This window comes from Corylus avellana, chromosome 9 (genome assembly GCF_965113065.1).
Source record: "Corylus avellana chromosome 9, dhCorAvel1.hap1.2, whole genome shotgun sequence".
Taxonomy (NCBI): Eukaryota; Viridiplantae; Streptophyta; class Magnoliopsida; order Fagales; family Betulaceae; genus Corylus; species Corylus avellana.
This window is the reverse complement of record NC_142498.1, coordinates 7,230,154-7,241,164: the sequence shown is the minus strand read 5'-3', so window position 1 is coordinate 7,241,164 and position 11,011 is coordinate 7,230,154. Positions and strand designations below refer to the sequence as shown.

At 33.9% G+C, this 11,011-nt stretch overlaps 1 pseudogene; it reads left to right on the top strand.

Annotated features, from left to right (window-relative positions):
- The first annotated feature begins 10,017 nt into the window (after positions 1-10,017).
- On the top strand, positions 10,018-10,546 carry LOC132190680 (auxin-responsive protein SAUR71 pseudogene; annotated as a pseudogene).
- The last annotated feature ends 465 nt before the right edge of the window (positions 10,547-11,011 follow it).

Genomic DNA, 11,011 nt, shown 5'->3' with positions numbered 1-11,011 from the left:
CTCATTCGAACGGCCCTATGTTATTTTTGCATTTTCTATGTTTTAAATCAAGTCCCGTCCGAACAGCCGTTTGTCCCGTTCGAACGCGTAGAGCTGTTTAGGTTAAACCGAATTTAATTTATTTATTTTAGGGTTAGGGTTTTGGGAGTCTATATTTCGTGTTTTATTAGGTTTATGGTTTTGGGATCTATAACTACATGCTTATAGCCTCCAGAAAAGTCAGTTGTTGTTTATGAATCTGTTTTTATCAATGAGAATACTCAGAGTTGAGTTTATTCCTCTTTTTCCTTCAAACCGTAGATAGAATTTATAGTTTTGAGAAGAATTCTTAGGTCTTTGGTAGAATCAAGATCTAGAATTATCTATCTGTTCTTTTCTTGATGTTCTTCGCTGTAGCCCACGAAGTTAGGCTACATCAGTTGGCATTAGAGCTCAAGTTACTTTCCATGAATGGGGAGGGCTGACCGCTGTACAGACATGAATGAGATGCACGTGCTCACAGAGACAGTACGGAAGGAGTAACCGGCGATTCATTTGAGGCACATGAGTGGTGGGCCGAACGGTTGTTGTCGCCAACCAAGACCACGATTCGCGGACGCGGAACACAAATCTATCGCTGAACGTTAACAACACGTGGAGGATCAATTCAAGGCTATGAGGGATCAAATTGAAGACCTCACTACTGAAATACCCAACATGGGTGGTCACAATGGGAATGGATCTAGAAACCCGTTTGCCGAGCGCCAAACGCACGGACGTTAGCACCTTGCGCAAGTTCATGCCAATTGGCACGTGAGTAGATTCAAACACAATATACCGGAATTCCAAGGTTGATTGCAACCCAAAGATTTTATGGTGACAAAAAAAATAAATAAAAAAATAAAATTGACAAAAAGAAGGTTCCTAGAGAGGCAGTGGAGATTAAGAGTCAATCGGTTGTGGTGGAGGAAGATGGATGTATTGAAGAAGATTGCTCGGTAGATTGGGCCTCTCCACCAATCAATGACACATATCCCAACGAAGAGGTGAATTCTATACACCAAGTGTTTGATGAAAGTCCTAAAAGAGATGTCTTTGATTTGGAAGTTGATTTCCTTAGAGTAGATGCTATCTGGTCAAAAACTTTTAACAATGTTGTGATGAGATCTATGGGGGCGGAGATGACTTTTCTATCAAAGAGTGAAGGGGTTTTTGTGAGTACTTTGGGAATTCTCATAGCATGTGGGAAGGGCAAGGCACGACAAGAGCATGGCAAGCCTACAAGGCAAAGGGAGGTGCAGGGTCTTCAATATAATCGTGCCGGTGTGTTGATGAATAAGGCCATCATCTTTATTATGGGGTGTGGCCTTGTTGTGGTTTTGAGAAGGGGAGATTGGAATGAGTTGATTGGACATCCGAAGGACCGTGGGAAGAACCGGCCGAATTCTCTCCAACCAGGGGAGAATGATACAGATTAGATGAAGCTGGCAGAAGGCTTCGTTCGAAGTCCCATTTGAACGCTCATTAGAACGGCCCTATGTTATTTTCGCATTTTCTATGTTTTAAGTCAAGTCCCATTCGAACGGCCATTTGTCCCGTTCAAATGCTTAGTGCTGTTTAGGTTAAACCGACTTTAATTTATTTATTTTAGGGTTAATGTTTTGGGAGTCTGTATTTCTTGTTTTATGAGGTTTAAGGTTTTCGATTCTATAAATACATGCTTATAGCCCCTAGAAAAGTCAGTTGTTGTTTATGAATAAGTTTTTATCAATGAGAATACTCAGAGTTGAGTTTATTCCTCTTTTTCCTTCAAACCATAGGTAGACTCTATTGTTTTGAGAAGAATTCTTAGGTCTTTGATAGAATCTAGATCTAGAATTATTTATCCGTTCTTTTATCGTTGTTCTTCGCTGCATTCCACCAAGTCAAGCTGTATGAGCTGGTATGCAACCTGACTTAGTGGGCTGCAGCGAAGAACAACAAGAAAAGAATGGATAGATAATTCTAGATCTTGATTCTATCAAAGACATAAGAATTCTTCTCAAAACAATAGAGTCTATCTAAGGTTTGAAGGAAAAAGATGAATAAACTCAATTCTGAGTATTCTCATTGATAAAAACTTATTTATAAACAGCAACTGACTTTTGTGGACGCTATAAACATATATTTATAGACCTCAAAACTCTAACCCTAATAAAACACAAAATAAAGACTCACAAAGCCCTAAACCTAATAAATATGAAATAAAGTCGGCTAAGCCAAACAAAGCTACGCGTCCGGACGGGACAAGTAGTTGTCCGGACGAGGACTAAACAGAAATCATAAAATGCGAGAAAAATAACATAACATCCGGACGGGGCTGCGAACGGGACGCTCTGGCTGCTCTCTGTTTGACATCCAATCTGCATTAGTTTTACTCACATTGGTCATGACTTTTCACCTGGTAATTTTCTTGACAATCCACAACATCCAAATCTATGAAAATTGTCTATCATCAGTCTTAATCTAAGCTAAAATACCCTTAAACCTATTGTGAGAGCGAAATGGTCATTATGCATAACCATCGAACGTTCGGTATTTGTGTTAAACGATCAACGATCATTCGGTATTCATGTCAAACGATTGGCATCGATCCTTCGATACTTCCATCAAACGTTCGGTTAGTCTAGCAAAATCTTCATTTCTACAAAAGTTCTAGCTTTATTTATTCCAACACGATCTAAGGTTTGATTTTGCTTCTTAATATTGTTCTAAGCCCAAATATAACTTCCATACATATACATATTTATCCATCATCATCTAATATATAACACATCATTAATCTTTTCATAATGTAAACATCAAACTTGTAATATCCAACTTGTAAGCATAGATCTACTAACACCCAACAACAAATTACCATAATACATCTTTAAGACACATGGATCTACATTAATCTCTCTTAACAATAGGTTAATACAAGACTATCAAGATAAAACATACTTATTCATAATCCATACATTATCCAATGTCAAACCTCTAAGATTCATCTTAGAACCCTTAAACAACAAACTCATTAACAAAATACAAACTCATATCAACCAAATCTCAAAATAGGAAATTTATTGACCAATAATCACTAGAAACTTCAAGAAATTTAAAGCGAATAGTGTTAGCAACCTACCCTTGACGCTTCTCCTAAGCCATCTTGCTCCAAAGCCACTCTCTTCTCTTGTTTTTCTCTTCAAAAATTTCATCCCCCCTTCAATTTCTCTTTTTCTCTCTCTAAAGGCTACTAGGTCATGTTTGGAAGTTGGAGAGAAAATAGAACCCTAGCCCCAAAACACCCTTTTTATAGATCAAAAAGTGAAGTTTTCGCATCCCAATAGATACTGTCTTTCCATGGTCTTCCTCGAACATTCTATGGTTTTCATCGAACGTTCATTAACTTTTTTGCACTTTGATCGCATCACGCAGTATTTAGTAAAACATGCATAACTTTCACTACAGGTCTCAGAATTCTGCATGCAACACCATTCTGCAAAGCTTTTCTTGAGACGCACGTCATGGTATCCATTCCAATATTTTTGAGTGACTTCTTGGCATTCGAAAATTCAATATTTTTCCTCTTGAGATAGTGTTTCCAACTTTTATGTCCTTTAGGAAACTTACCTTAACTTTCTCACCATAATTGCTTCCATAATCATTATCCTAATCATTTTTCTTTAGTTACCATGTATTTTAATTGGGTTTTTCAAAATTACACTTGTTTTCACATTTTAAATCCATGATTTTTGAAGCAGAGTATTACAAAATAACCACTAGGGGTGGCCAAACCACCCCCATGGCTATAAGGGATGGTTGAAACACCCCTAAGGGTGATCAATGAAGGTGATTTGGCCACCTCCAAAAACTTGCTCTAGGGGTGGCCGACTACTACCACCCCTAAACCAATTTTTTTTCTTCTTTTTTTTTTATAATTTTTATTTGATGGTAAATTTATAATTTCATACTCTTTGAAAAAAATGACCGAAATTTGTATGAAGTGATCATTTTGTTATAGAGTCATACCACATGGATTTATAACTTCTTTTTAAAATTATAGAGGTTTATTTGTTATAAAGGTAAAACCACAAAGACCAATTTAACAAATTTTTCTAAAAACTAAAGTATTAGAATGTGTGGTGGTGCGACCCGACTTATCCAAATGAATTTTTCTCAATTCCAAACACAACTAATTTAAAATATTAAAAGGGAGGACAATATATATATATAGAGAGAGAGAGAAGAGAGAGAAGAGGGGGGTGGGGGATGGGAGACTGTTTTTATGTGGGCTTACAATATTCTTGCGACAATTGAAAAAAAAAAAATGAAAGTCAGTTACATAGAAGACAATTAATTATGAAGGAATAATTGAAAACTCCCTGCTATCAACTTTAGATTTAGATTTAAGACGAACCCACCTGACGGCAACAACATTTGCAAGTATATGCATATATAGCATGGATGACAGCTGAGGAGCAATTTATTAATTAATAAATTAAGGTTACATCTCTTTGCTAACTAAATAACTCAGGAATTAAAGGTTGTACAAATTAAGGTTAATTGCATTTAAATAATGGCTAAGCTGTAAAGTACCAATTCATGGATCTGAGGAAGTTAATACTAGCCACCTACGTCGCAATGCCACAATTCATGGATCTCACGAAATTTCAATAATTATAAGACTTTTGCACAGTGTATATATATATATGTTACTGGTTCAAAGTATGCAACCCTTAATAATAATAATAATAAACAGTTTGACTATTTCATATAAAAATCAATTCTTCCTATTAGCATTCGCAGGTGCTTCAAGGGACAATATCTCAAAGATCCTGGATAGTGAGAGCCTGATTCATCCTCTAAGAGAGAATAAGTACATCATCAATTGAACCACAAATAATGGTGATATATATATGATGAAGTATGCCGGTAAGTTCAAAGAATATGTGAATATATTGTGACCATACTTCAAATTTTTAAATAATATGACATCATATATATATTGATAGATACTATAAAATAGTTTTCCTTTATTTTTTTTTTCTTTTTACGTGTTAGAAAAGTTTCTAAGGGTGAATCGACGTTCTTCGAGGCACCTAAGTTAGTATATCTAAGGAAGGATGTATGTTTAATGCACAATAATTTAGGGTTTATACATTGTATATGGGCTTATTTATAGGCTACTAGGTAAAGATCTTCTGCTTCGACTTGGACTATGACTCTTGGAACTTGATTTGGACCTAGAATCTTAATAGGATTCGGATTTTGATTTCTATCCCAATTCGGCTTGGAGTATGATCATAATCCAGATTCCCTAGAATAAGATCAAATCTCGGGAATCCAGGGATTGAGACCCAGCTACATCCTTCCGTAAATATCTTGTACATCTCTCATGATGAGACCATAATCAAAGTTCCCGAGCCTTTAATTGGCGAAGATGGATTTGGGTCCCGGGAAGCATCCATTCCTGGGACTTGCTCCTATATGCTATTCATCGTACCTTCCTGTGACTAGCCTACCCTGGGAACAACCTTGCTTGGGCTTCTATCTCCCGGGTTAGGCCCATCCCGGGAGTCTTGCTTCTCTAGGTTGGAGTCTGCAATCTTTCATTGTCCGGTTCTAGCCTCGAGGCACACGATTCTTCTAATGGGCCGATGTGAGTAGGATTATTCCCAACACTGTTCAATACATGAAAAAGGATTACAGGGATCAAAGAGACAATGTTGAAATTGGACCATAAATGACCCGATTCTTTTTAGAAATCAGACCCTCTCCAATTGACTAAAAAATGACAATTTTACCCCTTAAAAAAAATATCAACTCTTCTTCCGTTGATTTCAACAGGAAAAGATCATCTTCCTCTTTTTTAAAGGCCACATTTAACAATAACAATAAGTAAACGAGCACGAACCTCAAAATGTCCCTTTAGTCTTCCTCAACCTTCACTTGAAATCAGGACCAAATACCGTGAAGTAAAGACTAAAGTGGTTGTTAAGGAGAATGCAGAGTCAACAATGAAATCAGGTGATCACGTACGGTGTACCTGCCTTTCCCTCTTCATTTTAGAATGATATCCTTTCATTCCTTGCCACCATATGGTGGAGTGTCGGTGGCCGAGCCTACTACAAGTGACTCCTCCAGATTGTTCAAAATTAATTTTACATCCCTCAGAACTCTAGTAATATGGAAAATTACCTCCAAGAAAAATAGGATTTGCCCCCATCTTTTATCAAAATAAGATAATGGCCCCCAATCCAAATGAAGTAATTCCTTCTAACCACTTAAGTCTCCATATTTTATTATGAAGGACAGAAATCCATAATTAAATGGATATGATGTAATGCAAATTGAAGCTTTGTATTCCGTCGTATACTTTAAAAATGACAAAGTTTTTCTTCAAATTATTTCTCAATCCGACTATTTTAACTAAATATAGAAAATATATATAACTAAAAATCTGTTTTGAATTGCGTTTGAGAAATCAAGTTTTTAAGTAAAAAAAAACGTTTTTTTGGCAAAAGTTTCATTTTAAAGCTTTTTCTAAAAGTGTATTTTAATAATTTTTAAACTTTCTAGACACTTAAAAGTACTTTCAATTTTTTTTTATTAAATGAGTACTTTTTTTCAAACGGATTTTTTAAGTGTTAAAAATACTTTTAAACTTTTTAAACTTAATCTCAAACTGGCTCTAAGTAATTCTTTTCAAATTTAATATTAATTTAAAAAAATTAATAAATAAATAGTACGTGGCAATACTCCACCACACTGTTTGACTTGGTCATGGGGTGGAGTGACAAGCTTCTCCCTCTCTCGTTATTGGCCTAAAATAAGATAGATTTAATTCTTTGTTGATGAAGTACGTCACATAGAGATTAATTAAATTAAATTAAATTAATCTGCAACCTCCCAATAATCAGAGCCAGCCATGTTGTTTTAGATCATTCCATTATTAAAGTTGTCTCTCTCCAGTCTCAATTAGTGGATTAGAGTGCGGATCACGTTGTAGGTTGTACGTACCATTTAATTATTGGTAATTAATCATTATCTTTTCTTTTTCTTTTTCCTTTTTTTTCTAAGCTAAATCATTATCTATTCATCTGGCCAATTTGTATGATTCCGTACTACTACCCATGGTTCAACAACCAATAACCGAAAGCCACGTACAAATCATTACAAAGTTAACGCAACCAATCAGACAGACAATGCAATTGAATTTTTTGTTTTGTTTTTTTTTTTTTTTAATACTATACTTATTTCACTTAAACTTATACTCTAATTACTATGAGCATGTATGGATTACGTTTGAGAAGTAGAGCTTTTAAGTCAAAAAGACTTTTTTGGCAAAAACTTCATTTTTAAGCTTTTGCCAAAAATGTGTTTTGACCATTTTTAGGCTTTTTAAACCCTTAAAAGCGTTTTTAATTTTTTTATCAAACGAATACTTTTTTCTTCAAACGAGTTTTTTGAGTATTAAAAGTATTTTTAGGACCCTTAAACGCAATCTCAAACAAACTCTATATCTCTCAAACTTAGTTGTTAAAAAATAAAATAAAATAAAAATAAAAAAACTCTTTCACTAAGTTCCTTCTGTTAAAATTTTCTATTAAATTTAACCGTAAATGGGGTAACATGTTCATTATGCTCTTATTATTTTTGTAAAAATATAATTATGCCCTTAACTTGAGGAAGAAAGAAAAAAAGGGGCCATGGCAACATGGCCATGGGTCTCCTCCTATTGTGGGTTTTTTTAGTGAAATGTTATGGCTCCTCTTTATATTTTTTGGGAGTTCTCCTGATTCTATGTAACTATTATTTTCTAAAAAAGCAGAAGAAAAAAACTTATCACATTGGTCCCTCATATTTATTTTAGAAAATAATATCCACGAAGATCAGGAGAACTTCAAAAGAAACCGTAACATTTTTCTTTTTATGTCATGAAGGGGTATTATTGTCATTTAAAAAAAATCATTTTAACAAAAGATTGTAACGAAAAGGGGCTAAGTAAAAATGATTAGTAATTTGAAGGTCAATTGCATTTTTTTTTTTTCTTTTGAGTTTGAGGAAGATTGCAATTTGATAGCAAGTTTAATGGGTTAGTGAGTTTCTTTGTTTTTTTTGTTTTTTTGTTTTTTTGTTTTTTTTTTGGTCGGTTTGCACATTTGAACTAGATAACAGACCAGCTTTTTTTTATTACTAAATTTAGAAACCAAAATTTTGCTAGTTGTATGCAAAATTACCATGCTTAGTAATAACTATTTGGGTTTGCGATTTCAATAAGTGCGATTTTAAAAATTGTGTTCTTAAAATGACCACTTTTTAAAATCGCACAGGCGTTTGATAAAATATGTTAAAATCGCACAGAATTTTTTCACGATTTTAAAATTTACGTTTTTAAAATCGCAATCCAAAATACTCCAAAATTGCGATTTGGTTTAAAAGCACACATTATTTCTTTAAAACCGCACTCCCAAACGGGTTACACTACGTAGATTTTTTTTTTTTTTTTGCAAGAGATAAACATAGATATGGGAATATAATGTATTCAATCAATTAACCATTTTATACATGATGGCGACTTTGATACCAAATTATACAAATTCCAAATAAAATTCATTCTTAAAAATCGGTTTGCAATATCAGTGAAGATCGTTCAAGTATCAGTTTATTCAAGTTTGATTTGCTTATATGTAATCAGTGGAGATTGAGAATGATTTGTTTTTGAGTAATGGTATACACCACTAACATTATCAATCAACCATTAATTTTTTTTTTTTTTTAAAAATAAAAAACAAGAGATGATCCAAGAATTGATTGTCAATGTCACATCATTAAAGTGGAATACAAGTGTGATATATAGCATTTTTCTTATTATTTAATGAACTATACGAAGCAAAACTTCTTGAAAAGCTAATCTCTTATCAACATATAAGGATCCTTTCTATTGTAATTTCATTATCAAGATTTTATTTTGTTGAATCCGACATATATACATGATGTCAAGTCACTTAAAAAATTTTAGATGGTGTGATAATATATTTACCGCAAACATATACGTTAAATACAACAAAATAAAATATCAACTATTTATCGTGATAATATATTCATTATATAAAATATAAAATACAACAAAATAAAATCTTAACCGTTCCCTTCCTCTTCCCTTAACCATTCCCTTCCTCTTCCCTTCTAGTCAAGCTAAAACTCATTGACCATTGACTAGTTGGGGTGCCTATTAGTCATAGTTTTTCTTCCTTTATTAGGCCCTGTTTGGCAATAAATCACCAAAAGTCTAAATTTTTTTCAACTCCTTATTCGGCCCATTGCCAAAGGATAGAGTTTTCTTTTAAAATGGGTTAAAAGAATTTTTTTCAATCTACTTTATAAAAATGACATGTGTCCTTAAACATGTAAAAAACACATGCTTTTTAATAACATGGATAAAATTAGAATAAATTTTATTAAAAACTCATCTACATCTCACATATTATTAAAAAAAAATATATGTTACTTTTATAAATTAAATTAAAAAAAAATTTCTTTAGTTTGGAATAAAATACCGTATTTGTCAACAGTATTCATTAAAAAAAAAGAGAAGAGGGCGTTGGGGGGGGGGGGGTTGGGGGGCGCGCTTTTACTTCACATGGGATTTTACCTAATTCCAAGACCACCACGGCAGTTAAATCATAGCATTCAAATAAAGAGGTTTGAAAAGTACAATTGAATTGTACGAGGTCCATTGACTATTGGGGCAGTTTGCATTGGAAACCAAACAAGTCACAAAAATAACCAAAGATTAATATCATATTTTAATTTTACCCCTCAGAATCTCAGTACCCTGTCATTAATTAATGGTGAAAAAAAAAAAAAAAAAAAAAAAAAAACATGAAATCAACCGACATGGTCTACCAGATTAAACTGGAAAGCTAATTTCTAAATAAAATAAGTAATATTTTTTTATTAAAAATCATTTTTATATAATCACCTCTAAATCTCAGAATTTGGAGGTCCCAACTCCCAACCCTCTATAAATTGGAAACATATGCATCTGAAGTTGACAACAGCAAGCAAGAAACAGACACACCCCATCGCCATGGATTCAAAGAAGTCTAACAAAATCAGACAAATTGTTAGGCTTCAACAGATCCTTAAAAAGTGGAGAAAGCTTGCCAACTCCTCAAAGACAATGAGCAGAAGCAGCAGCAGCAGAAAGAGCATCAAGTTTCTGAAGAGAACACTTTCTTTATCCGAATCCTCCATCCCAAAAGGCTTCCTTGCCGTTTGTGTTGGAGAAGAGTTGAAGAGATTTGTAATACCAACAGAGTATTTGGATCATCATGCTTTTCATATTCTACTGAGACAAGCAGAGGAGGAATTTGGGTTTCAGCAGACAGGGGTTTTGAGGATTCCTTGTGATGTTTGTGTGTTTGAGAATATTTTGAAGATGGTGGAGGAAAAGAAGGAGGTGTTCTTCATGCAGGAATGCTGCTCATCAGAGAACCGGCTTACTCCTTCTCACCACCAGCAAAGCCCAATGTGCAGATAGCTTTTGGATTTTCCTTCTTTTTTTTTTCTTTTTTTTTTTTAATCTTTTTGACCCCCCATCATCATGTCATTTCTTTAGATGAGGCCATGTATGGGGAGAGAGAGTGAGAAAGTTAGAGAGAGATTTGAATAATAAGATGTAAAAGTTATTAACTTTTTGAGGATTAGTAAAGGATACCAAACAACTTGCATTTTATGTATCATGTATGATGTATCATCCATCCAAATGATGCATTTTCTGGCACCTATATATTGATGGTTAGTTACCGTGATTACAGCTATAGCAAATAAAGGAAGATTATAATGACACATCTGTACACAAAGAAAAACAAAAAATCAATTAAGTGATGAAATTGATCTGTGGTCCTTGTGCCTTTGTGAAAATATGGCTGGTTGATTTGAAGTGGAAATGTACGAAGTTTGAGCAATCAATCTCAATATGCTTGCTACGCTCATGAAAGACGGG